A 20282-nucleotide genomic window follows, 5' to 3' on the forward strand; every position below is an offset into this window, starting at 1 on the left:
ACTGCATAAGCAGTAGTGAAATGTTTATAGTTTTCTTGATTACATCTTTCCATTTCATACTTAATATACCATTGCTGTAAAGAGGATACATTGCACCTTCCAGAGACGTTGTTTCGGGCTATTTGCAGAACAGAGCACTGCATCTGTTTATGTGCTGTTGGTATTTGGACATTTTGGCCATAGAAGGGTATATCTCTTGCTGTCTGCATCTGTATTGCCTAAGAGAAAAAAGCCTACTAATGCCGATGAAGTCTCTAGGTATCTAGGTATCCAAATGTAACCAATATCAGCATTTTTTATTTAAATGAAAGATGAGATTCTGGCAAACAATGCCATGGAAACAGGAGGTTTCTATGATAAAACTGTGATCATAAAACATACCGAACCTTGAATGTTGAGTAGCATTTTAGCAAACATTAAAAAGGCAATATAAGATTTTGTCTCTTAAATTCAAACTTCTGTGTCTGTGCATAACATGCAGGATTAACAGTTTGCTTTGATTTCAGATGTTAGTCTGCCTTGGCTTACTAGAGTCCTGTATGACTGGTCACGCAGATCATCAAGTATAGCTTCTAGACCTTGACTGGATGTGATGGGTTAACCCTGGCTGGATGCCAGGTGCCCACCAGAGCCTTTCTATCACTCCCCCTCCTTCTCAACTGGACAGGGGAGAGAAAATATAACAAAGAGCTTGTGGGTCAAGATAAGGATAGGAGAGATTACTCACCAATTACCGTCACGGGCAAAAGAGACTCAGTTTGGGGAAAAATTAACTTGATTTATTACAAATCAACCGGAGTAGGGTAATGAGAAATAAAACCAAATCTCAGAACACCTTCCCTCCACCCCTCCCTTCTTCCCGGGCACAACTTCACTCCCGGATTCTCTACCACCCCCCCAGCAGCACAGGGGGACGGGGATGGGGTTTACGGTCAGTTCATCACACGTTATTTTCTGCAGCTTCATCCTCCTCAGGGGGAGGACTCATCACACTCTTCACCTGCTCCAGCGTGGCGTCCCACCCACGGGAGACAGTCCTCCATGAACTTCTCCAACGTGGGTCCTTCCCATGGGCTGCAGTTCTTCACGAACTGCTCCAGCATGGGTCCTTTCCACAGTGTGCAGTCCTTCAGGCACAGACTGCTCCAGCGTGGGTCCCCCACGGGGTCACAAGTCCTGCCAGAAAATCTGCTCTGTGGGCTCCTCTCTCCACAGATCCGCAGGTCCTGCCAGGAACCTGCTCCAGCGCGGGGTTCCCATGGGGTCACAGCCTCCTTCGGGAACCCACCTGCTCCGGCGTGGGGTCCTCTACGGGCTGCAGGTGGATATCTGCTCCACCGTGGACCTCCATGGACTGCAGGGGGACAGCCTGCCTCACCATGGTCTTCCCCACGGGCTGCAGAGGAATCTCTGCTCCGGCGCCTGGAGCATCTCCTCCCCCTCCTTCTTCACTGACCTTGGTGTCCGCAGGGTTGTTTCTCTTACATGTTCTCACTCCTCTCTCCGGCTGCCGAATACCTCCGTCCCAACTTTTTTTTCCTTCTTAAAAATGTTATCACAGATGCGTTACCACTATCACTGATTGGCTCGGCCTTGGCCGGCGGCGGGTCTGTCTTAGAGCCGGCTGGTATGGGCTCTCTCTCGAACACAGGGGAAGCTTCCAGCAGCTTCTTACAGAAGCCACCCCCGTAACCCCCCCCGCTACCAAAACCTTGCCACACAAAACCAATACACTGGATGACTCGAGCTTTTGAAGCAAGAAAGTAATAAAGTATGATTTCTGAATACCAGTAAAGGCATTTACAAAGCGTTCAGATGAATAATTATTTCTGACAGCATTCAGGCAAATGTGGAGATTCAGAGTCATTTTGACAGTAAATACGAAGTTGCTTGAAAACTCAGAAGCAATGAAAACAATGTGGTTTAAAAGAACAAGAGCATAGCTACTTTATGATAGATAGATAGACAGATTAGGGGCCAGCACAGGCCGTGGACCATGGGCCAGCAGGTGCCCACAGGTCAGCAGGTCCATGCCCTCCCCTCTTTGCCCCAGTGGGCACAGTCCCACCATGTCCCAGTGAGCCGGGTGGGACCAGGGCCTGCGGGGGCCATGTCAGGCGATGCCCAGGCAAAGCGGGTGCCAGGGCAGTGGGTCAGGTCGGGTCAGGTCAGGTCAGGTCAGCCCACGGCTGGGGCAGGCCTGGGGTCAAGTGCTGGGGCTCTGAGGTGCTCCCGAGCATGGGGAAGGCCTCTGCCAAGGCCTCTCCTGACTCCCTCTCGCCCGGCGCCTGCCTGGTCCTTGGGTGGGGGGATGTTTCTGGGCCCTGATCTCCTGGCTGCCTCGTTCCTTTACTCCCACTGCCCTCAGAGAAGGAACTTTAGAGAGTTTTGTTTACAGGTTCTGAACCACTGTCATTCATCCAAGAAACATCTCGGTTCTCTTGTGAAGTACCTAGTCCTCCTTAGTTTCTGTCCTCAGGATTATTGTGGTCTCCAGTGTTTCTAGAACATGTTCTTCCATATGTTTATAAAAGAGAGACATCTCACATCTCACCAGCATGTCCAACCTTTGCCAATACCCACCAGAGCAGAAATACTGTTTGGCATGCATTGCTCTCACATCTGGGATTTTGAAAGAGTACCCCCTTCTTTTGTGTAAGGATGCTCTCAAATTAGAAACACAAAAACATACCTGCAAAAAAATAATAATCAAGATCTCCAGATTCCCTACTACCCTCATCCTTTTCTATGTTTGTGTGGATGTGTGTGGGCATAGGTGATAGATGCGGATAAACAATAAAACTTACACTGGTCTGTTTGTAGCTCTTACTAGAAATAGTTTTGTATGAAGCTGACATGAAACTTTGAAGCTTTATGAGAAAATTCATGTCTGCATACCAATTAATGTCCACATTTTCTTTGTAGTGCAGCTTCTTTTTAACTCTTTGGCCCCTTCCATATCATGTTGTAGTGAGTATAAACTTTCAAATTTGGCATCAGTTATGTTCCTTATCAGTTCAGCAAAAGACAAACTCTTCACTACACTTTCTGGAAACACAGCTGAAGGAGAACTTTTAAAAGACAAATCATTCCTTTTTGCAAATGCAACAGAATGGAACTTCTTACAGTGGACACATGCAAAGTTGCAGGCATATTATGAAATTACGCTGCATTACACTGGTGTATATTCAGCATACAGCAGACTGTGAAAAAAGTAAAAAAGCCCTATGATCTTTTAAAAATGGATGTGTAAAGAAAGAAAAATATAGAGCTGCCAGGTATTATTAATGCAGTTTTCTTAAACTTTAAGCTTAGATTGAAACAGATTTGCAGCCATTAGGCTTTATGTAAGTTAAATATGTAACCTCATTTTTCAAAAAGGCCAGCTGTCGTTTAGATATTTACATCCAGTTTCTGGATTTTGCAAAGTGTTCAGCTCCTACTGAGACCAGTAAAAAACAAAACTGTGATGACTTTTAACTGTTTTAGATCCTATGTCTGCCAAATGATAGGCCGTGAGGGCTCAAACTCCCTCTCAGAAATGTGTCCGTTGGGTGTCATTACACTGAATTAACCGGAATTGACGGGTATACAGTCAGTATGAGATGACAATTGGCTTCTTAAAAGACATAACTTGAACTGTGTTGCAAGCACCCAGCTTTGCATGTTTTTCTAAGGTCAGATCTGCATTAAGCCTGAAGACAAAACCAGAGCAAAATTTTCCTCTCAGTACAAATCTGTTGTGTATACTAAATACATTTCATGCTTGACATTTCCACTGACATCGATAAGAGACTTGCACACAATGCAAGTACAGAATTAGCAACACAGATCCATGCTGATGAGAGGAGGGATGACCAACAACAGCCAAAGCAAAGACTGCTGCAGCAGATGTGAAGGGTAAGATGCTAAGTCTGCCAGGAACTTTTGCTCTTTTTGCAGAACTAAAGTTTTACTGAATTTTCTCTAACCTGTGCAGACTTGCTCTTTGTTCATCTTTTCTCTCTTTTCATTCTCTTTTTTATTCTCTTTTTATTCTCTACATAGTTTTATCTTTTATGTTTAATCTTCTTGCTGTAACTTTCCCTTTCTTCCCATTTAGTTGCTTACCTACCAATTAAAGTTAGACTGAGAATATATCAACCTATTTTCTGCTGCAATATTAGTCACTCTGTGTCTTTACCTGTCACATTTGGACTAAAAGCCCATTGATGAAGAGAGCACCAACTTCTGTGTTTAAACAGTGCCTATTATTACTGTAGTCCTGATTCCTTAGTTCTTTGTTTTATATTGTGTCATTTGATAGAATAACAATATATTTAATTGTAGATTAGATAGAATATTATTCTATTTTTCCTGACTGAAACTGGAAGATTTCTAGCAATTTTGAAGTTTGCTTTTCTGAAATAATCCACACACCAAGCATGTGCATAGGCATACATACTCTACATGCTTCACAATTGTCAGTACAAAATTTCTTGTTTGGCTAAAGTAAGGATGGAACATAGTATCTAGATTTATATGGTAAGCATATTTGTTCAGTAAATCATAACAATTCACAATCTATTAAGTGGAACAAGTCTGTGGAAACTTGTGCCTTCAATCCATTTTACATTATGTTTTTCAGATTTTCATGTTTCCTCAGTCATAAATCTGCTCAAACTATTAAAAGCCTATTAAAACCATAATCAAATAAACACCAAGACTCTGCTTACAGGTGACTCAGAATAAGAGTAGCAAAAAGATGTACAGTAATACAATTCTTCTAGCATAATACCTGTTTACAGTTCAAATCAATGTCTTTCACTGGCCAATCAATACCACCTTATTCTGTTTATCACTACTTGTAAGCCTTTTCAATAATTCTAATTTTAAAGAGTCATTACTGAAATTGTATAGCCATTGATTGTTTAAAGGGTACAGTTAGCATGAACAAATTGAATTTTAGATTCAAGTAAACCTGTTGAAAAATTGCAAATCACATTTTGTTAAGAAAGTTTCATACCAGTCTTTCAGATGAAATCAACTAGAATAGATCCACTACAGCCACAGTATGTTTGCTAATTTAGATCAGTGGAGGATTTCATTTGTAGGGTAAAGTACCTGCGAGCTACAGAGGGGTTGTACCCTGACCCAGGGTTGAAGCGTTTGTCCCTTTTCATCTTACCTTGACCTGAGCAGGGACAATAATAGGCAAACCTGGATGCCATCACATATTCTGTCTCTCATATTGGATATCTTATCCAGTAGAACCACACACTTGCTGTACCACTCCTCTAGTCTGATCAGATGCAAGACAGCTTGCATCTGTAAGCTCCAAAGCCATAATAAAAGAATTTTAGGTGAATTTAAAAGTCTAGGTTTTCAAGAGAAGAGCTTCTGCACTTAGTGTCAGGTGTGATCATGCTACAGCCACTCTCAATAAAATGCTCATGGTCAGATATTTTTCGAAGACAACTGGCCACTTACATGGGTGTCTCAGAAACAGAGAGACCTTTTAAGGTGTTGAGCTTTTTATTGAAAATCTGGCCTGTAGGTACACTATAAAAGATAGCACAGTTCAGGCTCACAATGTCACAGCAACTGAGAATTAGATGGGAAATTGTTGCTATGTCTTCTCTCAGGCCATCTAAAAGTAGTGGGTTAGCTTATCGCTGTCTTTTTTTCTGGACCAGATAGATGAACGTGATGTGTACTGAAGAAAAAACTATACTCTTAAAATGTCAGCTGTTCAGTATCTGCACTGTTACTATAATTGTCTCTATAGTAACATTAGCTCTGTGAGTGCATTTGTTTCTAGGGCTTTGATGCAGATGTTTTTCTGGCCAAATGATAGAAATACTGACAGAGTTCTTATAGTTCATGTGTATCTCCTAGGATATGTTAATAATAATAATTTCAGACATGTCTTTGTTTTTCTCCTTTGTTCCCTTCTGTTTTGGGAACTACAGATATCCCTTGCTGTTTATTTGTATTTATTCTCACCCACTCTTCTGCATGGCAGATAAATTTAAGTGCAAGTGTCACCTGGTTTGCTCACTGATGGTGCATACAGCTAAAGATAGATTGCAATTAATAGAAAAACTTTTGTTAGCTTTCCCAAGCTGAAGTAAACAGCCTGGTTTTTATGTACATCTTTGTAGGTAAATCCCTGGTAAATCCATCCACTTGAGTTTTGTTGATTTTAGGTAATTTTGCAAGTCAGTCACATTTTCCACAAGGCTATCTTAACTTATAAGCAATAGTCCTGTTTGGCAACTTGAATACCAAGGGAGTCATGCCCAAAATACAGACATTTCTTAAGCCTCGTGAGTTTTCTTGATAAGCACTTTACCTGTTTGCAACTAAAATTAATAAAAAATGGAATGACAGATAATGCCTATCTGCTGTGCAGCAACAGTTTTTTATCAGTACTATCAAGTGGTTTCCTAACAGTCAAATTAGAAATGGGCCAGTCTTATGTGCAAGTGAAAGTTGCGTTCTTCTACCCTTTTTGTGACAATCTAGCTTACACCATCTGTAAACTAATAATGTTTTTTAAGCTTTTTGAATCATTCTACAGGCAGTGATGGAGTTGGGAAAATGCAGCTGATCCTTCTCAATATTCCCTTCATAGTAAAAGTTGCTGCTGAGGAGTGAAAGAAAAGCATGAGCCCCCTCGAAAGTCATTTAATGGCTGATACATATAGATAAGGACTTTACCATTCCACTTGTTTGCATCAAAACAGCTAAATGGCTCTTACTACAGTAACTCATTCTGTTTGTAAAAATTGCATTGGAGACACTGAATAATCTCCGCTCTATCAACAAGTTATGTTATCTTGGCCACAGTTATTTCACGTCTCTTCACTTTACAGGGTCTTCACCTATAAGAAGAGAATAACCTCTCATGCAAGCAAGGGGGAAAGGAGCTGTACAGAAGCTGTGTTGCCAAAGACATTAGAAGGCTTACTTTTTAGAGAAGAATTTGTTTGAATTGAAACCTGGGAACATTGATACCTCCTTCTTTAGAAAGCACCTCAATATTCAAAGATGTAAAGTCTCATACAAGACTTTTAATTAAAAATAAAAAGTGTCTTTATCATCACAACCCTGGTGGAAACGGGACCACTATCAAACCAAAAACTCCTGATCTGAGCATACCCAAATTTGTGCTTTCCAGCATCTGAATTTTCTGTGTGGAGCTCCTGTGCAAAATGTACCAGAGTTTTGGCACAGGAATATCTCAAACTACTGCAGGTCTGAAATTCAAATAAAACTAAGCTATTATATCATCCATATATTCATTAACCTATGCAAAGCTTCAGTTTTAGTTCACTGTGTTTATTAACCTTTTATGAATTTATATAAGGATTTATACATGGGAACTCGTTTGCAGTGAACTCAGATGTGGTAGGAACAGCAGCTTTAGTGAGGAAAAATATAAAAATTAAAATAATTCCAATGGCTTTAAATGTCCATGTATCAATTCCATTTATGTTTAATAAGAAATTATGCAATTTTGCATGTTGAGAGTAAATGTCTTTCACTGCATAACATTTCCTAGAACAAATACAAGTGCCACCTTTCATTATATTCAACAAGTTCAGAATATATGTTAGCCCTGTGCCTTGACAATACTTCCTAGTGTGTGAATTCAACAAACCTGACTGAAGCTGAGTAATACTCGGTTGCATGTCATTCTCTGTCAGCTTTGAGTCTTCTGATACAAGCATGTCTTCATCTGCTTGCAGTTGTAGAACTGGGTATCATAATTTTATAGACATAGAAAAACAAAAAATAGAAGAAGACCACACATTAATAAGACGACTCCTGGAAAATTAGTTCAGCACTCTGAATACTTTTTTCCTAACCATTGATGGCAGAGATCCGTGCTTATCTTTATTTCTGAAGGAGCACACCTTTCTTTACCTGTTCTATATGATATTCATCACAGATGCTAGAATATCACCAGCTTTATATTTTACTCACCTCCCATACACGCATTCGAGTATTTTATTGGCATATTCTTCTTGCATAGCAAAATAATTTGTTGCTAAATAAAACCTCATTTCAGTCTGTAACCCTGCCATGGAAGAAAGATCTAAGTTCATTCAACTCTGCACTTTGCTGGTCAGACATATTTACAAGTAAACATATCCAATCCACAGTATTTTCATACTACTGAAGCTCTCTATATAAGGCTTAGAACCTTATATTGTTTACAATTTAAGCTAAATATGAATAGGAACTTACTTAGATAGTACACAGCAGCTAGAGATCAATGAGTAGAATATAAGGTTATAAAGCTGTGCTGTCAAGTTCCACAGTGCAAATTTAGATGCCATCTCCAGTGAGAAATGTTTACACAAATATACATTTCATCAAGTAAAATGTCTCAAATTGAATTTGAAGATAGGGAGACATTTACTCTCTTCCCTTTTTGTGTGTGTAGCGATGAAAATGAAATGGAAGGAATTAGAATGATTTAGAGAGCATTGCTTTTCACAAGGGACTGAAATTTCCCATTAACTGCAAGCAGTGCACATAATGAATGCACATGAAAAATGTTTAAAGACTCAGCACAACTAAGGTTTTTTTTTTGTTTGGGGTTTTTTTGGGGGTGGTTTTTTTTTTTTAATTCATCTAATTAGTGCATCCTTGGCCAGGGGGAGGGAAGAGCATTTCAGTCATAATCAAGGTAGGATGAGACCACAGGCACAGGGAGTTTGCTTTTATTAATCATTTTTTCCCCCAAAAAATACTTACTTCCAAAGTATGTAAGTACATATTTAATTCCAGGTATGTAAAGTACTTGAATGAATTGACAATAAAACCACTTCCCAGGGCAACAATTTACACAACAGTCTTAGCTTTATTATACTAGTTCCTTCATATATATCAACTGCAATGAGTCGAATACTTTTTGAAAAAATCGTTGCCGGACGTTAACTACTAGTTGACCACCAGGAGACACTGTTGCTCCATAGAGATGAAAGATGAGGCTGTGGCAATAAATTATCGGAGGTAATACACGTAACAGTCACTGTTACCTTCCAGGTCATGCTCCACTATGCGTAAAACTTATATTGACCCGGATGAAGTTTGGATTTTTTTCTGGGTGTGGAGCAAATGCATGATCTGACACTTTTCACTGTCAGAACTTATTAAAAAAAAAAAAAAAAAGGGGGGGGGGAATTGGAATCTGGAGTTCATGGTGAAAGAGCAAAAGGGAGATGTTATTATTTTGTAATACTTAAGGAGATAAAAATCAAAATTTTAGGACAAAACTTTGACATTTCAAAACACATTAACATTTGCATTTTTTGTTTTAACTTTAAATCATGTGCAATTTGGAAAAAGGTTTTGCAGTTATATTTTAATTAGCACAGTATAAGATTTTTCCTAAAAAACATTGTAAAAACTATTTTTCATAAGTGATAACTTGGTTTTTTAATTGGTAAACCATATCTTGGTTGCTATTTAAGTATTAAACAAAACATGAATATATACTAAAACATTAAATAATTTTTGTAAACCTTATTACATTAAAATGTAATATATGCATAATATATAACATAATATAAATGTATACTATAATATAAAACTAGATTATAGAATAGTTTGTCTATTACATTCTATCTATATATTGTATATCATATAATATATACTACATTTTAATGAATGACAATAATATTGCATATATAACATATATGCACACATATATACATATAAACTTAAAAATATAATACAAATATGTATATATATTTTACCATGAAATAACCAATAATAGTTATCATACCAATAATAACCAATGATGTAGACAATCATAATGTGTAAGTGTCTATAAAAGAAATCTAAGACCTTAAGGCTGAAATGAAATATATCAGCTGTTAACAAAATAACCTGTTTCAACATAAAGAAAATTGGATTTTTCAGCCATATAAAAAGCAGTCATTTCAATACCTTTAATTTTAAAATTCCCATCAAATTAATATTCTATAAACTATAACATTCATGTAAGTTTTATGTAATATTTTCATAAGTATATAAAATATTTGCAGGAATATGCATACACTTATGTCTAAAAGTTACATTTTAATCCAATTGGCATTTTCAGATAAATTTTGTTCACTTTCTGTAAAAAAGTCTAGTTTTTATCTGGCCATTGCACATTATACTAGGATTGTAAAATATTCATATTACATAAATTCTGCTTATATACATATGAAGACTCTGTTTTAATGCTGCAGAGCTGTGAAAGGTCCTAAACTCGTAGGCACAGAAGGATTTTTGAGTTGATTGTCTCAGTACAAGCCTCAAAACTCCCACCAAGCTCTCACCCAGTACCTACAATCTCAACCGAGAAACTTTCTCAGGCAACTATGGTTTCTGCTTCTCTGTATGTCTGGAACTGCCTCAGTTTGACCATCCTTGAGCAACTTAATATCATTTTCATGTCTTACCCTAGTTGGAGGCACACACCTTCAGGATGAAACTGCAGAGAAGATTACAGCTTGAAGATGATGAGGTTTGTCTTCTTGTGCAATAATCTCCTCATTCAGGAATCCACCCCACGCTGAGGAGTTGAGACTTCAACACTTTCTTTTTCATCAGGAAGGTTACGTATACGTGTACATGTACATAAAATATGTGCATGTATGTTATATGTACACATGCATACTTAATATAAAACATTAAAATATTTGTTGATTTGCCGTAAAAAGGGGAATTCTGAGACATGTTTTTCGCAGCTGCCTGTGACCTCTGTCTGACAAGCCTTTCTGCATGCAGGTAGCTGTAAGCCATCCTCTTGAATTCAAGACCTTTCTGAGAACAAGAAAAAGCCTTTAGCAGGACATAACAGAATGATCTTCTCACTTCATCAGCTTATCAAAGACATTAATTGGTCCTTTGTAAGTTTGGAGCACAGCTGTATTTAATAATTCAAAGTTTTATAATAATATATGTATATGTACACAAGTCATTTTTTGTGGAAATAAATGTCATATTCAAGCCTTTTCCTGTTTTAATCTATTATGAGTATTCAGGGTTACTTTTGGTTATATTTTATTCGTTGCTGTTTTAAGATGGATTACATAGCTGTATCATCAGATGATATGCATTTAATTATCTGTGATACAGAGAGTGATTTTAATTTCAAAACTGAGAACAGTAAAAGGATTTAATAGCTTTGAGATTTATAAAACAGATCAACTCTTATTTTAAATTAAAAATCTATTTAAAATTGTAAGATTTCTACTCTTCATTAAATGCAGGGGAATCCAACAGCTGTAAAAAAGTGAGTTTGAATATATCTACTTTATCGCTAAGAAGAAAATCTCTAGGTCATATCATGGGCTGATGTAAATCAGTGTAGTTTAACAGAATTCCATAGAGTTATGCTTCTTTGTAACAGATAAATATCTATTCCTTTTGATCTTGGTAAGTAGACCCCGTTTATTGAAGAGTTACTGTCTTTGATATTGCTTAAAGCAGATTTAAAATAAATGAATGATTACTGGTATTTTCAACAATACAAATGAAAAGTATAAGATCCTTATTGTTGCTTTAAAATCTTAATATGGCAGCTACCAAGAAAAAATAGCTAGTAATATTTGTTCTTTTTAGTAGAACTGAGTATAGGGAAGTGTCACAAGGGGTTTTTTTTCAGACATTTATGGCCAAATTTTGATAAAATTTCCAGCCATCTTTGGGGATTAATTTACAGCCAGTGTAAATTACACTGTATTACAGTGTAATGCTATTCAAAATAAGGCTGTTTTCTAGAATGCTGTAGCAAAAAAATCCCAAGAGGTAGAATCAGTCACCTAGAAAATTGGCCTCACACAAAAAAGACATAAAACTATCTCTTTTATCCAATATTTAAGGATAGCTTTCTTATCACCTATGAGAATCTACAAGTTTAAGATAAGAAAAGATTTGAAACTTTACCAAGGAAAAGCAGAACAAAATACTGGAAATTTCTCTAGACAAGTTCAAATGAGAAATAAGCGTGAATGACTAGCAGCTGAAGTAATTTACCGTGACTGTGAGGGAAATTCCATCATTTGAAGTGTTTGAACCAAGAATGTCTGCCTGAATGGCACCCACTCTTGCTTAGGCAGGAATTGCAGGTCTGATGCAGGAGTTTGTTAATGAAATTCTTTGGCCTGTTGGATGAGATGATCACAACAGTCCTCTTCGGTTTCAAAATTCTGTGAAAAGAATGGGAATAATACAAGTATAGAACAAAACAGACAGATTTATCAACTCTTTGCTGTTTTATTATTTTCAACCATGCACTTGAATTGATTGTGTCTGGAATGGAGCTGTTTCCTAACAATCTAGAGGTGCCATTTCTAATTATTTTTTATGTAAGTCATGTAGGGAAGAAAGCCCACCTGACCTTTTTTAGAAGTGTGCTTTCTGAGAAAATGCCATTCTGAAGTGATAGTGTCTCATTCAGAGTCTTGGTCTTAAATAAAATTGATCCAGGTAATAAATAAGATAAATAATGGTAATAAAAGCACATGACATCTTACGGTTTGGAAGCTGAAGTACTGATGCCTATTGATCTTTGCTAGTGATTGCAGACTATTTTTTTAGGTACGTTGTCATAGGCAAATTAAGCAATTTTAGGAAACAGAATAACCTTCTGCAGTCTTTGGCTAGGGCACAAAAATTGAGCAAACAATTATCATTCAAACACTGTACTCACTTTCATGGTACCTGAATGTAGCCCTTGTTGTGCAGTAATGAAAATTTTGAAGCCAGGAAAAGCAAAAGCTTTGGTAGGTGCTATAGTCATTTCTCAGACTGCTGTTAAAAGAATGCCAGACCACCCGCTTTCTGCTCTGGCTGCTCTTTTTTCTGGCAGCTGCATTGACTGTGCTTGGATATGCAGGAGGACCTGTCTGATTCTTCTCCATCTGTAAAAGTTTGGATCCAAAAGGTCTGAGCTCCTGAATGACTGCAGAGAGTCCCTGCAGTTTCTCATATTTGTCCCAGCCCTTTCAAGCTTATCTCCTACGTTCCTTAGTTCCCACAACTTGCTAATGTTCAAAACACTGTATAAGATTATTACCCATCTTGCCTTTTGACAAAATTAAAGATTTGAAGTACATAAATTTGCTTTATCTGCTACTGACATGTCTCAATCAAAAGCATATCTTGGCTTTTACTCCTCATCCATATGCTAATGAAATTGGCTGTCTTCGGAGACTTTTTCCCTTCTTTTTTTCCTTCTTTCTTTTTTTTTTTCCTTCTGTTTTACTATTGTATATATTGATACATATGGTATAAAGCCAATAAAACGATTCTGCCAAAGGAAGAATTTCTATAAAAGAAAAATGCAGTTTTCCTAAATGAACCTGCATAGCTTTGTTTACTGCTTCTCAAAGGGCAGTTATGGGCAATGGGGAAGTAAAATAATAGGCTCTATAAGCAACGCAATGAGCCATACAAAAAAATGAAGAGCTTGGAGAATATCTTACCCAAAGACAGCCAAAGGTCTAAGACTGCTCATGTTAGAAAAATGAAGAGAGGCTACTAAGTAAAACAGTCTAGAGGGACTAGACTGGGAATATCTGTTAACTGATAAATGAACTTCTGTATCTCTAATTTAATTGCAAAGTTGACTATAAAACTTGACAAGACTTCTCATGTCATTTTGTATTAATAGAGACCTCAAGAATATTCAGTGTTCAAAAGAATTTCCGGATTCTATGCGTTTGGGATAAAATAAAGCTTCAGTTATTTGAGAATAGGTTTAGAAGTACATAGAAACAGATTAACAAACTGCTATTCTTTTTAGCCCTATTACATCTTCTTTTATCCCCATTGTTTGGTAGTGGCCTACTGGCCTCTGTCAGAAACATGATGTTGGCATAAACTACTCTGAGACTTGTTACCTTGGGATGGCAACATCTATGACCTTAAAAAGGGCCTTTTTTACATACTTTAAGTTTTTAATTTAAAAACTATCTGGGAAAATAAGGATATTCTGTAAAAAAATATCAGTTTACTTTAACAGTTCACTGGTTACTGAGAAATTAGTTTTGACAGAATACTTTCAACCAAGCATTATACACAGGCTTTCTTGCATGCCTGTGTACATGCTATATGTGGCACAAAATGCTGAGTTCACACATCAGCTGTCTCAGGTTTCTATGTCCATCAGTCATCGATCTGTACAACGATGTGGAGCAGTAAGATAGCTGTATTGTGTTCTTAGTTTCACTGCAGGGCTGTTGCCCCAGCAAAGGTTTTCTTGAGATCAGTAATTTTCATCACTTCTTCACTGTCATGGCACACATTTGTAACTAAGTTTGTGGAACATCAGTATACACCATGCTAATAAGACTTACTAGCAAGGAGTAAGCACTACTCACACAAAAAAGCACTAGATTAGACTGCAATATTATTTTGCTTGTGTTAATGTTTCTTGCTTGCTTCACTGGAACAGTTCTGAGAAGCATATTTTAAAAATACAATTAATTAAAAGTTTTCTGTAAAAATAACCCCACTACATTTATTTAAACTTCTCAAAATAATTAATAATATTTTTAAATACCAACATTGCATTGTCTTGCTGTGTCTCAGTGTTGTGTTTTAAGCAACTTTGATGATATCTGCAAGGCTAACTAGGGATACTAATTTTCTGTGTTTATCCCAAAGCATGTATCTAGTTTCTATAATTTGAATACGAAGGTGATAAAATAATTTCAATGCAAAATTACCCTTTTTCTTCTTTAGGGAAGGCTGATTAGTCAAGTGTACAGTTGCAATATTTCCATTTCATTCTCTATAGTTTTCCAGGATCATTGACTATCCAAAACAAAATAAATATATCATATTCCCACTAGCTTAGAAGAAGATGACAGATTCTAGAAATTGTACTTTTTTATTTCCTACTTGTCAAGTTATTTCCTTCAGATGCCCTCAGAACTTATAATTTCTTTTCCTTCCAACACCACACTTATTTCCACTTTACAGACATACTCTTCGTGCAAAAGAGAGGTTAGTTTCAAAGTCACACAGAAATCTGTTCTGCAGCCACAACCTCCTTCAACTCAGGCCACAGCTTGTACCTTCGGAGTTGGTCTTCATAGAGGTTAAGCTTGAATTAAGATCTGGTACTTCTGGAAATCCCATCAATTCCTACATTCTTCTTTAGGTTCCAGACATCCAAAGTCAGTCCCTGACACAGGAAGTCTATGGCCCAGTAAGTAAATCTGGACTTCTGGTTTCTATGTCAGTACTCAATATGCTGTTTCTCAAATGATGAAGCTCTAAGACCAGGAAACATGTATTTCATCACTGAGTATTTAATCTATATAACATATATTTACTGAAGTAAACCGGGCTGTTATCAGACCAAGTCAGAAGAATACTCAGAAGACACGCAAGAAAATGTTTGGATAGGTATCCTCATTCCATCCTTTTGGCAAATGATAAAGCCAGTACTTTCTACACTCAACGTTGCTATCACATTGAGATCTTAATACAGGAAGCTAAAATCTTATCTAAAGAGTTATAACATAAAAAATATTGTATTACGACAGCAGATATAAAAATATTCTATTATTTTCACATGAATAATAAAAGCTGAGAGCATTTACCTGTGTGAGTGCCCTACAAGATATGAAGACAAAAAAACTTTCCTGGCATATCTCTATATAATTCCACATGCCTTGAAATATTTGCATGCAAATGTGCAAAAAGAAAGCCTTACCGAAAGAGTAAGTGCTTAATGCTACAGTCTGTTGGTTGTCTTCCCATGCAGTAGGGTGAATTTTACCATCTATCAATATATGTAACATATGATTTTTGGTGATGATCACATTTGCCTACTATTACCAATAAGTTTTAGGAAGCTCTCATTTTGTGAAAAATTTTTCATCATTCCTCAAAAAGCCAGATTATCCCCACTGTAGATACAGGTAATTTCCAAGAACTTCCTCCCCTCTACCTCCCCCTTCCCAACTTGTCTGCAGGACAGTATGCCTCACACACAAAATAGTGCTCATGAAAAACATTCCACTGTTCTAACTAATCTAATAGAACATATATATGCTTGTGTGCAACTCTTTTGCTTAGAGAACAGACCTTCAATATTTGCTGGATAATTTTTATTACTAAACAGCTGATGGCAGCAGCAGTAGATTGTGTTATTCTGAACAGAGTACATCGACAAGCTGCTGTGTATTAATTCCCTCTTTGCCTTTATTTGGGTTTCCCAATACCGGTGGAAGCCATTGTCAGAGATTCTGTGCACTTTTCCCTGCTCCCCTAATATCTGCAGCAAAAGCACATCACAATGCTTTGTTAAATTTGCCATCTGTAACTCCAGAACCTCAGGTATATCTGAGCCAGATATCTGCAATTCACAATAATTGTTTAATATGTCATAATTTTCAGCATTCAAGTGTTCGTTTTCACTTGGAAATGCAGACGGGGAGATTCATAATGGCACTGAGATTTCCTGCTAAATTTCCCATCTGGTGATCCTCTCTCACTGGCACTACAAAATTCTGGATTTCCATCCATTTGCAGCTGTGGCTCCTGCCCCTGCGAGATCAGAGTTGCACCTGGCTAAGCAGCCTTTTAGAAAATGCTACAAATAGTGCAATATGTCATCTTAAATGGTGACGACTCCTTTTGGATTAGGAGGTAACAGCAGGCAGCCGGTAACTTGCTGGCACACCCTACACAAGGCGCTTCCCAAATCAGAGTATTTCCGTCCTATTTAAGTAGATTTATTGATTTGCTAAAGGCCACAGAACAGATCCATTTTGAAGGGGAGAGAGCATCTTTAGTGGCATCCACAGGCCGATAACACAACTTAAAGCAGCTGTTCTTAAGCTGCATTAAAGCCAGGACAAGCCCTCCTAATTAGGCAGCTCCTTCTCTGCCTAATGCCTGTGCCATGCAAATATGCACTGCAGGAATGAAAAGAGTTGCTGCTCTTCATGCTCGGTGTTTTGAGGGATGACTGAACCAATGGCTCAACAATTGCTGGAAGCATTTGAATACATCTTGCTTATTGGTTTACGATGAAGGTATTTTCCTGGCCTTGCTTTTTGTGACTTACTTATAAAAAGCAGCCATGGAGGCTGCTGGACAGAACAGCAGGCGCAGCCCCAGGAGACCAAGATCCTATTTCTTGTCCTGCCAGCAGCTTGCTGGGAAACCCTGGAGAAGTCAATTCCTTCCCCTAGCAGAATTCCCCCTTCTCTAAAGCCTGATTCTTCTAAAAACACACCATTGAAAATCTTTCCTTCATTCAAACTACATTTTATCTAAATCCATTAATCTCAGAATCAAAACACTGAACACTGCTGAAAATGACAAAATAGAATTAAATCACAGTTGAAGATAAAACTGACAAAAGGAAGCTGTAACTCTATTTACTGTTACTGAGGGTTGTTGCATATCACCTTGGGACCATTTCCACTTTTCATGACAAACAGAGAGATATTTATTTTGTTGTGAATATTTGGTTTAACATTTTACTTCTGAAGTCTCAGAAGAAAAACTTGCTGGAGATGACTTCATCTCTGGAAAAGACTCACGAGGACCCTTCCGTTGTTTCAAGACAATATGCTTGGCAATTAAGAACCAAATGCAGCATGTCCACATTTCCCACAAGGTCACAGTTACAGGTAAAAACTGTTGACACCTGCTGCCGTACTGCAACACACCAATGATTTAATTGGGAAGGGGATGGGCCTGCTAAAGAATCTGTACCATTTCAAGTGGTAGCACCTGAGTTTAACTTAGATAATAACAGGTAGTTGGTTAGACTTATCCTACTCCCTGCCAAAAAAACTGCCTAAGGCAAATATGAACTTGTAGTCATCTGATTGGAGTTTTTTGGCTCTTGTTTTGTTTTGTTGGGTTTTGGGTGTTTTTTTTCTGGAAGGCCTGCTACAAATAGTGGGGGCTGTCATTCTGTTTGACTTTCATCTTCCCTGAAAATCTTTTGTGCTTCTGCAACGTAAAATTGACCCAACACATGAGACTTTCTGTATCTTCTTACGAGACACGGAAGAGGCTTTAAAATTTGACTTAGTTTGGTCTACACTGCAATTGTAACAGTTATTAAGACAATAAATTTCTTTAATTTTATAAGGATTTCCAGTCCCTCACCTTCAGTGTTTATGTCTAAAAACACATGGGAGTGGTCACTTTTCATGTACACGCAGGCAGAAGCTGTTAAAACTCCATAGTGAACTCTGAAGACAAATGGATTATCAGCTCTGGCCTTTAACTAAACCCATTTTCCCAAAAGAAAAAGGGATTGCAACCATCCTGGTGCACAGCAGGGCCCTGGCAGGCCCCTCTGCCTGGGGCCGGTGCCCCACGCTCCCCCCAGCCCAGCCCAGCCCCACTCCGTGGTGGGACCCAGGCTGTGGCTGCAGGGCAGGAACTCACCCACAGCACTTCCCAGCACCCCTGAGGCTGATGCATTTCCCACAGTGAAGGCAAAACAAATCCCACTGAGTTAAAATCTGGTTTAGGGCCCAGGACACGTGGAGTGTGTGCATTTCCCATGTCTGCTGGCTGGCCTTGTGCAGGCTTCCCGAGCAAGATGCATCAGTAAACCCATGTACCCCTTGGCTCTGGCCAGCCAGAAAACACGTACGATGCTTTGCGTCCCTTAAGTAGCAAAGAAGGCAAGAGGATTAGCAAATCTGGATCTCACTGTAACAAATTCAAGTTTGTGTAAGAAAAATATTTCCTAAAGCTATCTATAGCTGAGACAATGGAAAACAAACAGATCCCGTTTGGAGTTCAGAACATCTGTTGGAAACCACTGGGCAAAACAAAAGATGCTCAGAAATTAGTATTTTGTCACATACTGGTACAATTTTACATAAAATTACATTGGAGGAAGAACAGCATTGGAGGAATAACAGCAACTACGATATGCTGTTTTTAAGGTCAGCCCAGAATTAAGCAGTTAAGGAGTATACGTGAGAATTTGAAACAGCCGCAGCTCAAACTTTTCTGTGGCCTACACACCACATTTCAATTCATTATTTCTGTTTCAGATGCATTCATATTTATATAATAATAGATTTGCATTCCTGAGGTTTAAATATGAAGTTATGTGATAAAGATTTAGGTCCCCTACAACTGGGTGCATCCAGTCAATCTGAGCCATCCCACAGACATTTGAAATTTTGGAGGGGCAGAGATCAGTGTTTTTTGAAAACAGGTTCCACCATGGCATCTGAGTGCATAACTGGTGTTAACTGGTGAAAGTGCTGTTTAAGGAGATAAATTTATGTGGTCATAGAGTAGGTATTATATGCACTTGTCTTTTTCTTACTCTTTCTTGGATGTTCATGTATATCCACTGATGTAGGCAATTTCTAGGCTAGACTGACCCTTTGGCAGAACACGTAGTACCGGTTGTGTTTTATTACAAGTTTTAACACACACAGAACCTTTACTAGCATAGTTGTAGCAGCTTCTCTTAGAAGAGTTGGTTCACTGCCAAACACACTTGAACAGCTGAAAAAATGAATGCACATGAAATAGGCAAAAGTTACATATTTTTTCCTATCAGTTTATACTCTGGCAAGAACTGAAAATTTCATTTCAGGTATGAAGGTTTTTCACAGATTTTGAACAAATTACTAGTAATACAAATGACCCAAAGACCTAGTTTGTAAAAAACTTTTTTTTTCTTTTCCTTTTCTAGAGAAGAAGAAACCTGCTTTGCACTCTGACTACTTGGAAAGACTGAGAGAGATGTGGTAACACATGCTAGGATTTGTGCACTTGAGCTCCGAAAGGAGAGAAAAATCAATTAGCAAGAGAATGTGTATTTTTTTTTTGTCACTTTCACATATAAAAGTTTAAAGAGAACAAACTCTGACATTGAAGTATACTGCAAAGGGAGAAATTGTAGATTCTGTGAGATATGGCTGGAAGGACAGAAAGCTCTACTGAGTGATTTACTGGCTGTCTGCCATACTCTGAATAGCTGCCTGTCAATGCCACATGTGGCATCTTTCAGATAGCATATTCTTTCAAGCAAGTCCATAAAGGTGGCAGATATCAAGACAGAGTGTAAAAGAGTGCTTGTGTTAATGCTTGAGAGCATTTATATTAACAGTTAAAAAAAGAGAATACTCTTAGGCATTGCTTCTCTAGGTAGCAACACAAAATGATCACATTCACTCCATTCCCCCATAACCAGCTGTGATTTGTATTTTGAATCCAGGAAATCCACGTATTTATGTCCCTCGGGGTTTGAAAGAATTTTAGTTTCCTACCATGCAAACTGA

At 37.9% G+C, this 20282-nt stretch overlaps 1 long non-coding RNA gene across 1 annotated transcript in view; it reads left to right on the forward strand.

Moving 5' to 3' along the window:
• The first annotated feature begins 3826 nt into the window (after positions 1-3826).
• The window catches only part of LOC128140217 (uncharacterized), a 35160-nt gene continuing 18704 nt past the window's right edge, over positions 3827-20282 (forward strand). Inside the window, exon 1 of the long non-coding RNA XR_008234672.1 lies at positions 3827-3900. This is a non-coding gene — a long non-coding RNA (uncharacterized LOC128140217). The remainder of the gene's footprint in view (positions 3901-20282) is intronic.

This window comes from Harpia harpyja, chromosome 1 (genome assembly GCF_026419915.1).
Source record: "Harpia harpyja isolate bHarHar1 chromosome 1, bHarHar1 primary haplotype, whole genome shotgun sequence".
NCBI lineage: Eukaryota > Metazoa > Chordata > Aves > Accipitriformes > Accipitridae > Harpia > Harpia harpyja.